Source organism: Lactuca sativa, chromosome 5 (assembly GCF_002870075.4).
Source record: "Lactuca sativa cultivar Salinas chromosome 5, Lsat_Salinas_v11, whole genome shotgun sequence".
Classification (NCBI taxonomy): domain Eukaryota; kingdom Viridiplantae; phylum Streptophyta; class Magnoliopsida; order Asterales; family Asteraceae; genus Lactuca; species Lactuca sativa.
Window position 1 is genome coordinate 120,869,334 of NC_056627.2, and position 19,474 is coordinate 120,888,807.

The 19,474-nt window shown below is 34.7% G+C and overlaps 1 non-coding gene across 1 annotated transcript; it reads right to left on the reverse strand.

Moving 5' to 3' along the window:
* Positions 1-2,816: 2,816 nt before the first annotated feature.
* Positions 2,817-2,923, reverse strand: LOC111883610 (small nucleolar RNA R71). Its single transcript, XR_002847490.1, has one exon. It is a non-coding gene; the product is annotated as a small nucleolar RNA R71 (small nucleolar RNA).
* Between the last annotated feature and the right edge of the window lie 16,551 nt (positions 2,924-19,474).

The following is a 19,474-nucleotide window of genomic DNA, read 5'->3' on the forward strand; positions in this document are numbered from 1 at the left end:
TCCAAAACTATTTGATCTTTAATTGGGGCACTCGAATTTACCCTTAGGAACTTGGTATAATAAAGAGCATGAAGAGATAGGGGAAGATATAATTACTCAAGATCTGATGTTAGAAAGTTGAAAGATTGGTAGAGCACACTTTGGTGATCGCAAAGTCAATCTTGAGGACTCTAATGAGAAATCCTAGTTCTGTATCATTTGAATTTTACTTGTAATATGCGATATAGAGGTTTGGTTTCGTAGTTATTTGTCTAAGCTTTGTAGAATTAGTTAATTTGTTTTGTATGTTGTCTTAGCTTAGGTGTCATGACTTCATTGGTTTACTTATATAAGGGATGTTAGTTAGAGATAGAGTATCTTTTGAAAGAGGTTCTTATGTCATATGTAATTAAACTTCTTTTACTATATAATTGATATGTGCATATTTAGTCATATATTTTGTCTAATATCTTAATACTTTTTGGCTTTTTTGTCTCGATTAATGGGAAAAAGGTACTTAATTATGTTTAAATTGTATTTTCAGCCTAAAATACATACTCAAGTTAAAAAGGAAGCGGGATTAGCATTCGGAAGCTCGAGAGTTGAAGAAAGAAGAAATCAAGCTAAAAAGGTGAAGGACTCAGCGAGTTGATCCCTAACTTGTTGAGTAGATAGGAATATTCGCGAACAAATCAAGACTTGTCGTACACGGGTTTTAAGTGATGGACTCGTCGAGTCGGTCTATGGACTCGACTAGTAGTCCCTGTTTTCAGAAAACTATATAAAGGGCATTAATCCCCAAAGCCAAGGACTTTCCCTGGATCTTTTGGTACTTATCTGCGATTGGAAGGATTGCTGAAGCTCTGGAAGTCGAAGATCAACCCTAGAGACCAATTTGGAAGAGATTAAAGGAAACATATATTCTCTTTTGCTTAATCTATTGCACAAAACTATGTTTTACTTATGGATTTCGTTTTTGATATTACTTGCTGTAGAAATGAGCTAAAAACTCATCACTTCTGTTTAGGGTAGATTAGCTTATTAATATGGATTGATTTTATGGCATGGATTATTTGATTTGGTGAAATTGTTTTGTTAAGCCTGTGAACAATCCTTATGTGTTGACAATAACTATTTTATGTTAATTATCAAGTCTATTAAGTTGCATGAACATCCTCTTAATTGCTTGCTTCATATGATTCATGTGAAAACAATATTATATGCCTAGTATTAGTGAATATGAACCTAGGATTAATTAGAAAATAGGTAAGTTAATATGTAAGCTTGTGTGATGAACAACCACACAAGATGTGGATTGAATTAGTAATTTAATTAGCTACAATTACAAGTCTTACTTAACCCAAACCAAAATACTCGGAAATTCATTAGTTTAACCAATTGGCCGGTATTTAAATTAATATGTTTTCTAAGGATTATTAATAATGAACATGAATCTAATCACATTAATCGGTAGCCAATGACAAAATAATCCATTACACTTGCCATAAAATCAACTATAGAAACAAGTGAGTCGAACCTGAACAAAAGTCTCTTTTAATATTGAATATAATTACTTGTTATTTGCTTTAGTTGTTAGTTATCTTAGGTTAAGTGTTAATTAATTGTTTAATTTTCTAGTCTTGCAAAACTAGAGAAAACCCTTCTTTTTATTGTTAGTTTTTAATTAGATAATTCTAGTAGTTACTTTAATTGTTATTGTTTCCTATGTTCGATACCCTGCTTGCTTGAGCTATATTGCTAAACGATAGGTACACTGCCTTTCCTGTGTTTATTGGTGTTTGAAGTAGTAGGATTAAAACTAGTTCATTTTACACACATCAATTTTTGGCACCGTTGCCGGGGAACAGTTTGTCGTTGTCGGGGAACAGTTTTAAATAGTTATTTTAATTGCTAGAGTTATCGATCCTTTGTGTAAGATTTATCTTGCACAAAGTTACCATTTTAGTTAATTAGTTATCTAGTTTAAGTTCTAGTTTGTTTTAAAGAAAATTAGTATTAGTTCTCTGTTTTAGCCTTAAACTCGTCGAGTCCAGTCGAAGCTACTCGACGAGTCCATCACATTTTTATTTTCATTTTTTTATTTTGTTTTGGTCTTTTTACGCATGTTTACCTATTTTCTTTCAGGTATTTTATGGCTCGTGGATCAAATTCATCTTTGGTACCACCTCTTGAAGATCCGGAATCAGCATTGAGGAAGAACGAGGATAAAAGCGTTGAAGATACTAACCAGCTAAAGAAGTCACCTTTCAAGGACCTTAAATCGGGTTTTGGAAAGATGAGAGGAAAGAAAGTGGGTGAGTCCAGCAGTCAAAAGAGCGAACAAAGTAAGATAGAAAGTTTTGAACATAATCCCATTCCAAAAGAAACCGAATACGAAACAAAAACAGAAACCAAAGAAGAAAGCGATCAAGAAAGCGAACCCGATAACACCATGGCTAACATCGCAGATATCTCCATTAGCGAATACAACAAGAGGATGCATGACGATACCGGGCCGGGACTCGTGCAACCCGTGAATCCAGCAACTGCTACCTTCGAGCTAAAAGGTTGCACACTCACCCAACTCAAGATCATCCCATTCTACGGGAAAGATCATGAACACACATACAAGCATATTGACGAGGTCAACGACATAGCCGACTACTTCAACATCTGTAATGTGCCTCGCGAGATTATTTTGCTTCGTATGCTACCAAAACTACATTTAAGGGAGCAAAGAAATATTTGCTGAAATCACTCCCTCTAGGATCCATCACCATATGGGCTAAAATGCATGATGAATTTATTGATCAATTTTCCCTCCCTCAAAAATAGCAAAGTTGAAGAAAGTCATAGCCAATTTTGAGCAACAACCAGGCGAGTCACTCTATGAGGCGTGGGATAGATACAAAGGCTTGTTGAGAAACTGCCCACACAATAACCTAAACATTTAGGAAGAAGTCTCCATTTAATATGATGGAGTAAATGTTACAACTAGTCATCTCCATGACTCCCAAGGACCACTCACGTAGATGACACTCGCAGTTATAAAGGAGCTAATTGAAGACTTCTCTAAGCACTCTAGTGAATATCATAATTCAATGAATGACTTGACTCGTGGGACGGTAAACTCGATTTCCAATAATATGGTGGCAGTAATGGATAAATTAGATAGCTTGGACCGAAGAATGACAAAGACGGATCAATCCATCCATGCCATCCGGGTGGGATGTGAGAATTGTAGCAGGCCTTTCCTTACCAAAGATTGTGATCTAGACGAGCATGGGAACCGAAAAGTGCAAGTGTGTTAATCTAGTCGCGATAGATTTGATGAAGATTGGCGAAAACCAAAAAAAAATAGTGGCTACCATACGACAAGTACAAGAAGGCAAAGGAAGAGAAATATATGATGAAGACAAGAGGGTTTTATCCAAAGGAGGAGCCGGTGCAAGAAAAGAAAATGGAATTTGAAGATATTCTCACAAGATTTGTAGCCACATCCGAGAAAAGGTACAACGAAACCGATGCTACAATAAGAGAACAACTAGCCATGATGAAAGAGAAACAAGCATTGATGAGGAATCAGAAAGCTTCTATTCTTAACATTGAAAAACAGTTGGGCCAACTTGCACTACAAATCAATCAAAGAGTGTCACACCCCAAAACTGAGAACGGCGGAAACGTTCAGGGGTGGAGGACGTCATGTACAGTATCACAACAATGCAAAGTAGTAAACAAGCAATAACATCATCCATTGCATTAAAAGTAAATATTTAATACATGTGTGTTCTTTAAAAGTAATAAGACACCAAAATATGAAATCAAAATAAAAGACGAGTCTTGCCTGTGCTCCGTCTTCTCAAAACCAGGCCATCGTAACTGTCTACTAGTGACCTGAGAATACAAGTTATTTTGAAAGCGAGTATCATCATAAAGCTGGTGAATTCATAAGTATTTAAGTTTCATTGTCTTGTTTTGGAAATTGTTATGAATACAATGCAAATCTTTGCATGAAACTTTTGATGTAAGTATGAAACCCTAGAAAATCCCATATTTCCTATTAGCTATAAAAATAGTCTTCTACCAAGACATGTATGTATGAAAGTAGTCTTCTACCAAGATCTGTATGTTTTGCTGTAACAGGATGGTTTTCCCCTTTATGACTACTATTAACAATATATAGTCTATCTCCTCGTTTACGTGAATGTAACACAAAATAAAAGTAATAGGGAAAATATAACCATAAAAGTATTATCCTTTTGCATTAGGATAAACACGACATCACGACTGCCGAAATGTATAACCTTGAACATCTGTAGATTGTTCATTTTCCTCTATAGCTAGCAGCAGGTTTAAGGAATGGTTAGTCCCGTAAAGGTACTCCTAATATAAGTATTAACCGTAGGCATCCGTAGATATTCATTACCTTTGTTGCTAACAGGTGGGTTCCGGAATGGTTAGTCCCGTCTAGTTATCCTTTTGAACTAGGATATGCAGAACAATTTACACATAATGTACTAGTAACTCATCATAGTGAATCTAGGTACAGGCATCCATGTAAGTGTATACAAATAAATGTATATATGTAAATGTATTCATGTAAGCATATCAATGTAGACATATTCATGTAACATGTAATGTATAGTGTAGACTCATGAATGAACTGACTCTGGTGTAATTCCTTGTAATAGGAATAATGTTTTGTATCTCCTAACTATCCCTATAATAGTTAACTGGAAGGTAATTGTTCATCCAAGCAGGTTTATACACCCTTGCTACACAAGAGTGTGGGAAACTGAATGAAGGATGAAAGCTATCATATCAATACATATATAAGAACATAAGTGTATAGATATAGTTTTGTTCAAGAAGATGAAAATGGTATTGTAAGACATTTAAGAGTTTTGAACAATAATTAACAATGACTTGATGTCATTTTAATTAAACATTTCAAAAGTAATACATTTGATAACCAAGTATTTTTAAGATGGAAAACCATTTCATACATCACATTTTGAAGCATGTGAAATCAGTTGGATGAAAACACAGTTATAAATCACATGTGATTGATTCTATAGCATGTTGTTTTCTACTTGTATCCCCCCCCCATTAAAGCATTTAAAATCATTTAAAACATTGATTAAGGGGTATGAACTCACATGTAGATGGTGGTTTGAATGAACTGAACGGTGTAGGATTGCTAAGTGTCAAGTGAAAACTTGTCTACACCCAAAGATCCTAGTTAACATATGATCACACATATATGCACCCAATTAGTCTTAAATTACTAATTGAAAATGTAAAGACATCCTAGAACATGATAGACACTTTATATAAGTGTTATAAGCCCTAAGGATTTCATCTAAGTTGTTATAGGTCAAGGCTAGTGGGTTTAGGGTTCCAAAGGACCCCATTCCTGAGTTTACTCTCCTATACCATAACAAGAAGGAGTTTACAGTCGTAAAACTTTGAGTTTACAGTCGTAAGCTCCTAAGCGTAGGTTTATTTGGTGTTTTGGAGTCTTACATGTCCTTTAGAAGCATTGCTACTTGATGGTTTAGTCCTTGGAAGATATTACGACACCTTTCAACTCCTTTGAGGAGTTCACGGCCCTGGGACCAATTCCCTTAGAGATTACGGCCGTAATCTCTCATGGGTATGGTGCCCTTGGTGATTTGAAGTCCCTAACTTAACTAGGAATGCATCTAGGCTAGTGTCAAGGCTTATGGAGAGTTTAAAGCATACTTTGGCCCTTTATTTTGGAGTTCACGGTCCAAGAACTTCTTGGACCATGAACACCTTACTCTTGGTGTTCTTGAGTGTTTTCTAGTCCCACATACATTAGGATACGAGTCTAGGCCAATTTCATTGCAAAAGGAAGGGACTAGGGCATCATTTGTCCCTTAAAGAAGGGTTTACGGTCCAAGATGTTCTTGGGCCGTAAACTCTTTGATCTTGTGGTTTTGGTAAGATTTCTAGTGTATTAGACACATAACAAGCTCTATTAGACAACTAGATGGAAGTACTCACGTTTTGGGACGAAAATCCGAAGATCCGTGAGAGAGAATTATGCTTTTCTCTAGTTGGAAATGGAACTAATGAATAAATATGGTTCAGAATCATATATATATATATATATATATATATATATATATATATATATATATATATATATATATATACTCCTGGGATTTTTGGCAGAAAATATTTTATTCATGCAATGAACTCTAATATCATAGAGTTTTGAAATAACAGAGTTGCACAAACCCCTAGTGCATCCTCTCTCCTGATATCTCTTTGAGAGTAATTCCTGAAATACTCAAAGTTATACTAAAAAGTCTGAAAATTTACTGCAACTGTTCTAACTTCTATTGACTTGATATTGTTTGTACAGAATAGAAATTTCGGGTTGTCACAAAGAGCACCGAGTGAAATTCGAAGTAATACTGAGAAAAATCTGAGAGACGCTTAAATTAACATCATGACGACTAGAAGTGGAAAGATAATCACCCCTCTGATTCCTATCATGAATGAAGATCCAAAAAAAATGTACGAGGAGCAGAAAGAAGACCCAAAAATGCAAACAGTCGACTCGACTCGAAGGGTCGTGGAGAAGAACTCGACGAGTCCACGCTCTGAACAAAACACTATCCTTCCTTTAAAACCATATCAACCTCCCTTGCCATTTCCAAGCGGAGCTAGACAAGAGAAGTAGAATGAACATTATCAAAAGTTCCTGGAACACATCAAAGCCTTCCAAATAAACATTCCTTTCATAGAATCGGTTGCACAAATGCCTAAGTACGCAAAATTCCTAAAAGAACTATTCACAAATCGAAAGAAGCTAGAATAGGTGTCCAAGGTGGTGCTTAATGAAAATTGTTCAGCTGCAATGTTGAACAAGTTGCCAAAGAAAATGGGTGAGCCTGAGATGTTGACTTTTCCATGCTAATTTGGGAACCTAGCCACTAGTTATCATATGTCATACTCTTTTTTTAAAAAGTTGAACCTTCCAGTGCCAAAACCGATTCGTATGGCAATTCATCTAGCCAACTAGTTGGTGGCATTTCTAAGGGGAATATGCGAGGTCTTATTGGTGAAAGTTGATAAATTTGTAGTCCATGCGAACTTCATAGTGCTAGACATAGAAGAGGACCACCAAGTGTCGATCATCATTGGAAGACCTTTCCTAAACACCGCGAGTGCCATAGTAGACATGAGAGAATCCAAACTTACCCTTTGAGTGGGGGACGAGTCAATCACTTTTGGATTTGATAAGGCCATGAAGAATTCTAAGTATAGCGATGACACGGCCTTTTTGGTGGACAATTTGGATGAGCTAATGGAAGAATGGAAGGAGGACAACTCAAACGAGCAAGCCATTGCCCTTGAAGATAACTTCGATGCTGAAAGAGACCTGAAAGAGATTGAAAGAATGCTTGAAGAATCCGAATACGAAGAAATAATCAGAGGCTCTGAAAATTCGACTCGTTGAGTTGGAGACACTAACTCGACGAGTCCATCCGGGAAATCGCAATCAGATGAGAATGATTGCGTGGACTCGATGAGTCCCCTCTCTAGACTTGACGTGTTCAGTGTCAAAAATACAAAATTAGAGCTGAAAACTCTTCGTGAACATTTGGAATATGCATTTCTCGAAGAAGGTGATCAAAAACCTATTATCATTGCTTCCGACCTCACTAAATCCGAAAAGAAGAGTTAGTTCAAGTTTTAAAGAAAAGGAGGAATGCCATCGCATGGAAAATTACCAATATAAAAGGAATAAGTCCTTTATATTTCTCCCATAAGATAATTCTTGAAGAAGGTGCGAAGCTGGTAGTGCAACACCAAAGGCATTTAAACCCGAACATGCAAGAGGTGGTCAAGAAAGAAGTTGTCAAGCTCTTAGATGCAGGGATAATATACTCCATTTCCGATAGCGCATGGGTTAGTCCCATTCAAGTAGTGCAAAGAAAGGAGGGATGACGGTCATCATAAACGAAAAGAACGAGCTTATACCTAAACGATGCCACTTGCAAATACCACTTTCCTCTCCCTTTTATTGATCAAATGCTTGAGCTTTTATCGGGCCATAGCTATTATTGTTTTTTAGATGGGTTTTCATGTTATTTCCAAACCCCCATAGACCCAATGGATCAAGAGAAGACCACTTTTAGTTGTCCAAGTGGAACATTTGCTTATTGACGCATGCCCTTTGGGTTATGCAATGCGCCGACGACTTTCCAAAGATGCATGACCGTGATATTCCATGACATGGCGGAAAATCCATGGAAGTATTCATGGATGATTTTTCTATTTTTTGCTCTTTTTTCATGATTGTCATGCTAACCTCGACTTGGTGCTTGCTAGGTGTGAAAAAGACCAATCTACTATTGAACTGGGAGAAATGTCAGTTTATGGTGAAAGAATGCATTGTATTAGGCCATAAAGTTTCCAAGGTGGGGATTGAGGTGGATAGGGTGAAAATTGATACAATTGCTAAAGGGCTTTAGGAGTTTTCTAGGTCACACGGGTTTTTACCGCCGCTTTATTAAAGATTTTTCAAAAATTACTAGACCTTTAGCTCAACTACTTTTGAAAGATTCACCTTTTAAATTTACTAAACAATGTTTAGCATCTTTTGAAATTTTGAAAAAAAAATTAACTAACGCCCCGATCATTATTGCCCCGAATTGGAACTTACCGTTTGAAATAATGTGCGATGCAAGCGACTTTGCCTTAGGAGCCGTACTTGGCCAACGGGTTGACAAGCACTTTCAACCCATTTAATATGCTAGCAACACCCTAAATCCTACCCAAGAAAACTACACCACAACCGAAAAACAGTTACTAGCTATGGTGTATGCCTTTGACAAATTTCGTCCCTATTTAATTTTTTCTAAAACTATTGTGTTTACTGACCATTCTGCTATAAAGTACTTGTTTGTCAAGAAGGATGCAAAGCCAACGTTAATATAATGGGTTCTGCTACTTCAAGAATTTGACATCGAGATGAAGGACAAGAAAGGGATGGAAAATGTAGCTGCTGACCATCTTTCCAGATTAGAAAATCTAGAAATGGAAGATATAGATGACAAGGATATTAAAGATAGCTTCCCAGAAGAGTATTTGATGGGTATAATGGGGGAAGAACCATGGTATGCCGACATTTCAAATTTCTTAGCTGGAGACTTTCTTCCAAAAGGACCTCTTTTTTATTTCTGGAATGAGCCTTATCTTTTTAGGAGTTATGCGGATGGGATTATTAGAAGATGTGTATTTGGCAACGAAATCCATGACATATTAGAGCATTGCCACAATAGGCCGGTAGGAGGACATCATGGGGTACACTTCACTGCTAAGAAAGTTTTTGACGCGGGGTTCTATTGGCCTACTATCTTCAAGGATGTTGCTACTTACATGAGGGAAAGTGATGCTTGCCAAAGAACGGGTAATATTTCGGCAATGAATGAAATGCCTCAAAGTAATATTCAAGTTTGTGAAATCTTTGATGTGTGGGGTGTGGATTTCATAGGACCATTTCCTTCATCCGCAGGCAATAAGTACAAACTTGTGGCAGTGGTTTATGACTCAAAATGGGCAGAAGCGCAAGGATTACCAACCAATGATGCTAGGGTTGATGTGAAGTTCCTAAAAAAATTATTTTCTAGATCTAGAGTGCCAAAAGCTTTGATAAGTGATAGGGGAACCCACTTTGCTAATGATTAACTAGCAAAAGTGTTGCAAAAATATGGTGTACGCCATAGATTTTAGACACCATATCATCCACAAACAAATGGGCAAACCAAAATTACAAGTCGAGCACTAAAAAGGATATTGGAAAGATCGGTGGGTAGAAATAGAAAAGAGTGGGTTGATAAATTGGATGATGCACTTTTTACCTTCCGAACCGCATTCAAGACACCCATTGGAACCACACCCTATAGGCTAGTATATGGCAAAAATTGTCATTTACCCATGGAGCTTGAACATAAAGCCTATTGGGCTTTTGCAAATGAATGCTTTGGAACAATTAAGGAATGATCCTTAGACTAACTCATTGATTTATAAAGACAAGACCAAAAGATGGCATTATGCAAGGTTGAAGGGTAATAAGGAGTTTGAAGAAGGGCAAAAAGTTTTTTTGTACAATTTAAGACTAAAGCTCTTTCTAGGAAAATTATGCACTCGTTGGTTTGGGCCTTTTACAAGCAAGCATGTAAATCCATATGGGGTGATTGAGTTATGGAGCAAGGATGGTTGAAGTTTTAAAGTCAATGGGCATAGGATCAAGAAATACGAAGAGGGAATGCCAAAGGATGAAGGACTAGAAGAAGGGTTGGACTTGGAGAAATTCGCTGCAACGTAGAGCGGGAAGGAGTCCAGCTAAAGACTCCTAAAAAAGAAGCGCTTAAGGGAGGCAACCCGCTGATTGAGTTTGCTTTCTTTGCCCTTTTATTTTTCGTTTTTTTTAGTCTTTTATTTTCTTTTATGTGTTTTCTATGTATTTTCAGTCTAAATCGTCTTATTAGCTTTAACTGATTGCTTGAGGAAATGAAAAGTCTGAGTGTGGGGTGTGGGGGTGTGGTGCAATTTATTTAAAGACAGTAAAAAAATTTCAATTTTTTTTTCACACAAAGTAAAAAACTCGCCGAATTGGGAAACCTACTCGACGAGTCCATTTGAAAATGAGTCGATTTAAAAATTCCCAAAATTTTTTGAAATTGCGACTCTACTCGTCGATTCAGGACACCTACTCGACGAGTAGACTTTATAACAAGTCTTACTTAACCCAAATCAAAATACTCGGAAATTCATTAGTTTAACCAATTGGCCACTGTTTAAATTAATATGTTTTTTAAGGATTAGTAATAGTGAACATGAATCTAATCACATTAATTGGTAGCTAATGACAAAATAATCCATTGCACTTGCCATAAAATCAACTATAGAAACAAGTGAGTCGAACCTGAATAGAAGTCTCTTTTAATATTGAATCTAATTACTTCTTATTTGCTTTAGTTGTTAGTTATCTTAGGTTAAGTGTTACTTAATTGTTTAAGTTTCTAGTCTTGCAAAACTAGAGAAAACCATTCTTTTTATTGTTTGTTTTTAATTAGATAACTCTAGTAGTTAGTTTAATTGTTACCGTTTCCTGTGTTCGATACCCTGCTTGCTTGAGCTATATTGCTAAATGATAGGTACACTGCCTTCCGTGTGTTTATTTGTGTTTGAAGTAGTAAGATTAAAACTAGTTCATTTTACACACATCAACAATCAAATTCAGATCTTATTTACCTTGATGTGTTCATTCAGTTTCATTTTAGCAATCATGATTTATGTCTTTTAGAATCTAAACTATCCTACAAGTGGTATCAGAGTAGGAATTTTTGTGATCTATTTTCAAATCATTTAGTTCATCCGTGTTCTTCGAGTTCTTCATTTGTTTTGGTAATTTTCGAGATCTATTCTACATTTTTCGATCAAATTATAATTTGATTTGGAATTCATTGTTTTATTACTCATTTTTTTCAATTCTAATTGTGCTCATTGATTTTATTCTTAGTAAAACTTTTCATCTGGAATCATGTTTAAGGAACATATTCATGCGATTTCTTTCAGTTTGTCAAGTATTGTTGGTCCTTTTACTCGTATTCCAATTATGTTCCTTGAAGATTAAGAAATCTGGGGCTTACACTTTAAAGAATATATCTCCAAAATTGAAATGCAAAGACCCTATATTTGGAAGACAATTATCATAGGTTCTCATAAATGAAATAAGAAAAAGTAACATGTTCTTACTCTTTTTGATTTTGTTGATCTTTTTAAGAAACATAAGGATCTTACAGTAAAAGAAAAGGAGAAGATCGTAGGAGATTTAAAAGACAAAAGAGATTTACATTGTGATATCTAATTTTTCCAGGTATTTTGTGACAACCCGTAATTCCTATCTTGTAAAAGTCAAATTTATCCAATAAAGGTCAAACTTTTTTTTTTCTTTAATTATCTTGTGGTTAGATTAGATTAATGAGATGAATGCGTTCAAACCTAGTATACTAAGGTGTTGTGTGTTAAGTGAGGAAAATCATTTAGATCGTGGACCACAAACCTGCATAGACCGCAAACGATCCTTGGGCCATGAACGAGCCTTCGGGCTGTGATCAAGCCTTCGGGTCGTGAACGGGCTTCGGACCGTGAACCCACAGTTTGTGGCCATGAACTCCCCTCCTATATATAAATGTTGGCTGATTTACCTCAATTATTCCTTTCTAACCACAAACACAAGGCTTTTCACCCAAGGATCTTCTACCGAAAACACCTTCCTCTCAACTATCATCCTTCTCCTTTGAATCTTCATAAGATATTGTTAAAGATCTTCAAGTATTCTTCATCCTTCAAGATCTTTGGGCTGTAAACATAAGAACAGCAAATGTACTTGGGTCGTGAACCCTTTCATCCTCTCAATTTGTCAAGAACATCAAGCCTTGAACCCAACATCTTCAAGATCTTTCGGCCGTGAACACTTGCATCTTCATCATTTCACTAAGAACAATCACTAGAGTGTGGGCCGTGAACTCCTTCCAGCCTTCCCTTTTTGATTCTAACACCCTCTTTTGTAAGTTTACCTTACAACTTAATCCATTTCCTTGCTATATTTATGATTATGATCACCAAATGTATACCTATATGTCTTAATATGCTAAATAGGATTCATTTGTGCTTTGGGATTTCGCCCGTGAACTTATCATCCTATATCGAACATTTATTTAAATCACCCACATAAGGTGAGTTCATACCCCTACAAATTACATTTTTAATTCTTTTGAATGCTTTTAAGTGCTTTTAGGGGGAGAATACAAGTAGAACACAATGCTATTGTGTTAACCACTTACATGTCAAAGCATCAAACTAAAGGATTTCTTATACTCAAATACTTGCTAAAACCATTTCAAAACTATTCTTAAATTTCTATTTTTATCAAAATCATATTCGTGTATCTATTTATGTATAAGTATGATTTACAAGACTTAGGACTACTGTTAAATACCGTAACTCCTGTTCCTTGTTTGGTTGTGGGCTTAGGGTAGGATCACTAGTCCGAATGTTGGCTAAATCATAATTATACTCATTGAATACATACATGAATTTTAAACCGCATTTTTAAAGAGCATACTTAATTAAGTTACCAATGTTGATCAATTGAGTTTGTTCTACAAAACAATAACAGTTCAAACAAACATACTAGTAAAGTATAATAGGTATAGTTTAGGGGATCACTGCATACTATTTCTAGATCAGAGAAACATACATGATTCAATATGTACATACTATAACAAGAATATGAAGGAACATACATACTATAACAAGAACAAGAAGGAACGTACATACTATAACAAGAATAAGAAGGAACATAAATACTATAACAAGAACAAGGAACATACATACTATAACAAGAACAAGTAACTAAAATGTGAGATACTATTTCATGGCATAGCAATATCCTTTCTATGTCACGTTTTATAACCAGAGTCTCCAGAAGAGAGAGCGTGAGTTTATGTATAGATCTATACGAGATTGACCATTCTACAGCTTACTGCTAGCTATAGTGGGACTTGCAGGTCTACGAATGACAAGTGCCATACCATTTCGACGTCTAAAGAATGTCGTATTTTGTACTAGTGTATTAAGTATGGTTATAACCTTATAACATTTTAACCTTAATTAAAAATTTGGTTTTAAGGTAGTTAATGCATCAGTAGGGTATTTCCTACAACACTACTGTAAATCTTCATTTTCCATTACATTCATACAGTGATATTCTCACATGAGAAATGCATAATAGTTTTCAAGTAAAGATAGTTACCTATATGGAAAAACATACATTTATACTATTTCAAGTACAAACATACATTTTACTTTTTATTCAAGAGAACGGAACATACAAAACAGTTGATTCAGGGTAGAAGACTACTTTTCATTTTAGTAGAAAATATAGGATTTTCTAGGAAGTATACAACCATTTTCATCAAACAGTTACAAACATTTTCATCAAACAATTACAAACATTTTCATGAAACAAATTCAAAATTTTGACACTAAAATACTTATGAACTCACCGACTTAAATGTTGATATTCTCTTTCAAAATAACTTGTATTCTCAGGTCACCAATAGACAGGTACAATGGACCAGGTTTTGAGAAGACGGAGCATGTTCAAAACTCGTCTTTTGTTTTGATATATTTTTGGTGTCTTACAACTATACACAAAACACACTTGTATAAACTATATTATTAATGCAATGGATGTTATTGTTTGTTTTACTATTGTGCATTGTTATGATACTATACATGACGTCCTCCTCCCCCGAACGTTTCCACTGTTCTCGGTTTGGGGGTGTGACAGATTGGTATCAGATCATTGTTTATAGTGAACTGAGTATATCAACCCATAAAAGATATACAACTATAAACACATCAGGATTAAAACACTCTGACCATGAGTTCAAACTTTAAAATAATAAAATATTTTACTAAAGTATACATACATGCATTCATACTAGGACAGTGTCATACTAGATCAAAACAAAAGTATTGCGGTTGTTGAACAGCACAAGTAGGCTTGGGGACATATAATCAGGTCTAGGATGGATATAGCCTGATCAACTATGTCTACCCGAGAAGTGATTAGCATGTGCCTAGGAATGGTTGTGGTGTTGCAACAAGTCTAAAAACTTACCAACTCTACTATAATGATACGCTAGAACAGAACATGAACATGAAATACTATAGGAGTGTTTGTTGTACTATAATTACTTATGTGAAAACTAAAAAGGTATTTACTAGTAGGTCTATAGTTGTTGAGTGGATACGCTTATGTTACATGTTACTAAGATGTTATAGACTTAGAATTTATGATCTTCGCTTTAATTATTGTTCCTTATGTGGTTGTGGACTTAGAGTTGGGTCACTTATTCGAAGGTCTAATCTATCTTAAGTTGTGTATAGCTGGTATGCACTACGTAAGTATAGAAGTAACTGTTAATTATCATCTTATAATTATCTTTAGTAGTACACATATTATATGTTTCTTACACCCTTATTCTCGCATAGATAACATGGCTGGATTTCATCTACCTGGCTGTTGGATGAGATGTCTAAGTCCATAACTATTATTGTTATGTACTCAACCCGAGTGTAGCATGGTCGATTTGGGTTGCATATCATCAGGACAATATGTTAGGATGGACTTTTGAGAGAAGGTAATTTATGGTTTATTAATATATTATACGTTATAATGTATTAATATGAAATCATATGCTTTAATTAGTATTAATTAAGAATTAATTTGGAATTAATTTAGTGATCAAAAGAGACTAATTAAATCTATGGGGACTAATTATGATAATTAGTTATATTTATATGTGTTGGGCTTATGGTCCTTGTTGGACCAACTTTATGTATGGATACATAAAGAGTTGGGCCACATGAACCATGGATCATAAAAAACCTATGGGTATGGATTTGGGTTATACCCATGAATCTTGAAATACCACACATAGAAATACATGCGTCATGACCTAAAAACGCCATGTGTGGTTACACATGAAGTTCTTGGAGTTCATAGGTGTTTTTGGGTGCATGGAATTCTCTCTCAAGCTCTACCTTTGTCCATGGTGTGTTGTGATTCCATTTGAGGCTTCCACACTGTTGGGGCTAAGCTCCTAAGGCCAAATACATCAAGACTTCAAGCCACATGAAAGGTATGTTACCCTAACTAGTATCTTATATGGTTTATGTCAAATGTATGCTAGTTATAGGTTTAATGCCTTGGAAACCATTTGCATGTGTAATTAGTGAAAACATAGATCCAAGATATTTAGGGTTGTATGTCCACCATAGGATGTTGTATTATAGCAAAACTCAACAGTGGTATTAGAGCCATTGGTTGTTTTCTATTATATTTGATGCAAATATTTTTTTTTTTCAAAGTTGAAGAAAAAAAAGAAAAAAAACATGAAGGTTGTCAAATTTTAAGATAATTACTTGATTTTATGAAAAACTAATTATTTGTAAAATTTGAGTCACTTTACTACAAGAGTTGAATTAGGTCAATTTATTAAAAGATAAAATGATATGATTATTTTATTTATTTTAAAAGGGTGATATAAATGTTTTTAAGGAGTTATAAATTTTCTCATAAAATTTTGGAACTCAAACGTCTTTTTTAAAAGTAATGATCTTAAGAGTTTTGAAACTTCCATAAGTTATGGATGTGAAATGTCTCGTTCATTAATTCTTTAGGTTATGAATTCCAAGAGTCTTCAAAGGTTAATTGTCAAAGTTTCAAGATTTGTATTAGTTTATATGATTATCTAATTTCTTGAAAATTGTTGACGTGAATTCTCTTTACTTATGAGTTTAATCTAGATCATAAAAAATTTATTTGATTATTGTGTTAATTGGAATCTTTGATCTTAATGGCTTTTATGAACTCCATAACTTGCCCTCAAATTATGGAAACTGAAGAGGTTTTCTTTTTAAAGTGTCATTCAGTCTCATAGGTTATGAAAATGGAAGAATCTCTATTTTTAATGTCATCATAAAATGATTTAATTTCTTCCATAACTTGTCATCAAGTTATGGAAATTGAAATTTTTTTCATGAAACCTTAATTAAACTCATAAGTTATGAAAATCCAAGAGTTTTGAAAAGTTTCAAAACTTGTCCTCAAGTTTTGGAATTTGTAAAGTTACCCCCATGTATACTTTAATTCCAAACTAGACCTTAGAATTTTAAAAGTTTAAAATTCAACCCGTATACTATTATTATAATTTTAATTATATAGATATGTATAAGATAAAGTCAATATTACCATTAGTAGTCCTCATTCATGAAGCTGGTCATTAACGGGGGTATATGGTTAGTGCCTATAAAATGGCAGTTTAATGGGTGTCCACTATGACCCACCATTTCCTTGACTGGTGGAGGGTCGTTAGTCGAATGGGTAGGATAAAGACTATAAATCTCCCTTCATTAAAAGTATAATTATAAATACTAAGTAACTAAACACTTATAAATTCCTAATCTTAGTTGCTTAGGAAAATGTGAAATGGTGCTAACCCATGAAATTACACTTTGCACCTTTGTTAAGTCGTTAGTGGAGCGTGTGTGGTCAACCGACACACTAACATGGGACTGAAAATGTGTGGCGAAGGGTAGCTTAAGTTTATCATAGATTGGTGGAGCGTGTGTGGTTAACTGGCACATCAATTAGGTGATAAAGTTGAGGGTACCAAGTCAATTTGCATGGTTATTAACACCTTGTTTGTGATCATCGGCATCTTAGTCACAAACTTGAGAGGGCACAATCGATATTCAAACATGCCACTGAAAGTTCAATGTATCTCAAAAGATCTACGAGTTTCAAATCCAATTAAAACTTAATTATATATCATTTTCATGGTGGAAATTGGTAAATCGTCATTTACCTACCTTCAACTATTTTGTAGCTTGGATTACAGCATCCCTCTTCTGGTAATAAATAGGTTGTTGGATCCTAGCCTTAATATTTCATATTGGGTGTTATATTAAGGACTTTAAATCAACTAAACTTTAATTTCTCCCATTATAGATGTCTAGTTAAGAAAACTATGGTCTTCCCAAATCTTTAGGAACAAGCTTTCCTATTGAAGATGATATCCCACATGGAAGGTGAAAGATTAATCCCTTTGTTATGCATTAATGGGACTGGAAATCATGATTCACGACCTTCACCTCCTCCAATTATTCTCCCTATCCCACAAGTTTAAATACTTGAAAAGTTTAAGGTCACTCAATCCCTATCGGTAAGCATGGAGAGTCGGGTGTCGAAATCTTGAGGTAGCTGGCTGTTGACTTGGTTCTTCAATCACACCCTGATGACAGATCAAGACATGACCCTTAATGATCTTACCTATTTGCTTGATGCTGCTAAATTATAAATGATTTGGGGCACTAGTAAAGCAAAATTTGATTGGAAGATCAACTTCCCAAACTTCCATGGACATTGACAATGGTAACATTAGAAGTCCAGAAAAGCTTTCTCTTCCCAATGGAAAGGGATCGGCCATGGTCAAGTCATTTGACCTAATGGTAAAGAGAAAGGATAAGTCTGAGATAGTCTCATGTACCATTTCCAAAGAGTCCATATGTTTCTTTTGCCAAAAGAAGGGGCATTGGTTGCGAAGCTGCCAACTTTACCTGAAAGATCTGGTAATGTCAAAAGTTTGACTCTACTTCAGGTAAAGTCCATTATCTAACTTTATTAAGTACCTTTTGGAGATTCTTAAAACATATGTAATCTAATTACATTTTGATGTTTTATAAAATCAAAGGAAGCTTAAAGAAAGAGTATGTTGATTCTGATCGCGAAAATGGTTCGGTGATCAGAATTTTGAGCAACTGCTTAAGAGTTACGATAGATTGCTTAGGAATAGATATCAACATAGTTTTCATATGTATTTGCATTGTAAGGATAAGATTTTTCCGCAAGTTTTAAAATAAAAAAAAAGTTTTTATTTATTTATTTTAAGTATCCTTACAATAGCATTTTGTTGTTTATATGTTTCCATGGAAAGCAATATTGGAAAATAAAATTTGATTCTTTCATTTATGGTAGTGTCATAATTTACCAAATAAGGAAAGATTCTCATCACCCAAGTTTCAGTTGGATTGAAACTTGGAATCATGCAAGTTGTATTGTATGATGAATGAGAGTTTTCATCTATGGGAAATTAAAACTAAGACCCTGTTCACATGTATGTGTGAGTCGAGTGAAGGACTAAAGAATTGGGTACACTTGGTTGTGCGCTGATCACGTTCACCACAAAGGTCAATACCATTATTCGTCATGATTTACTAAAGTTTAGTAAATATGGTTATGCTTACAAGTTTAAGTGTAATTCTGAAACATTGGAAAACTTTCAATGTATGGCAGAACGGATGAGAAGAATCAAATAAGGAAGAAAGATAAAAGTTCCTCAATCTGAAGAGATGGGAGAGTACTTGAGTATCTTGTTTGATGACTATCTTAGTGATTATGAAACCATATCACAATTGATTCTCTAAGGACACCTTAGTGCATTTGTTTGACTAAGGAGAGGAATCATAAATTGTTGAAATGGTTAAATCAAAAGATAAATCGTACTTCGTTCCAAAATCAAATCTTAGAGTCATACTCTAAGATTGTAACTTGAGTGACATAATCTAAAAAAAGGTTTAAAACACTTGTCAAATGTAGAGTAAAATGTTTTCTTACTGTAGTATATTTGAAATTGGTAAGTTGTGATGTTTTGGATAAAACAAAGACCAACTAAGACCAATTGTAAGAAGTGTTTAAATTGATAAAAATCTGCACTAACTCTTGAATATTTGTTTTGTCAAGGAATAGTTTTTGACAAAAAGAATCTTATATGTCAAAAAGATAGTGGTTTGTAACCTATTGTGTTGACATATT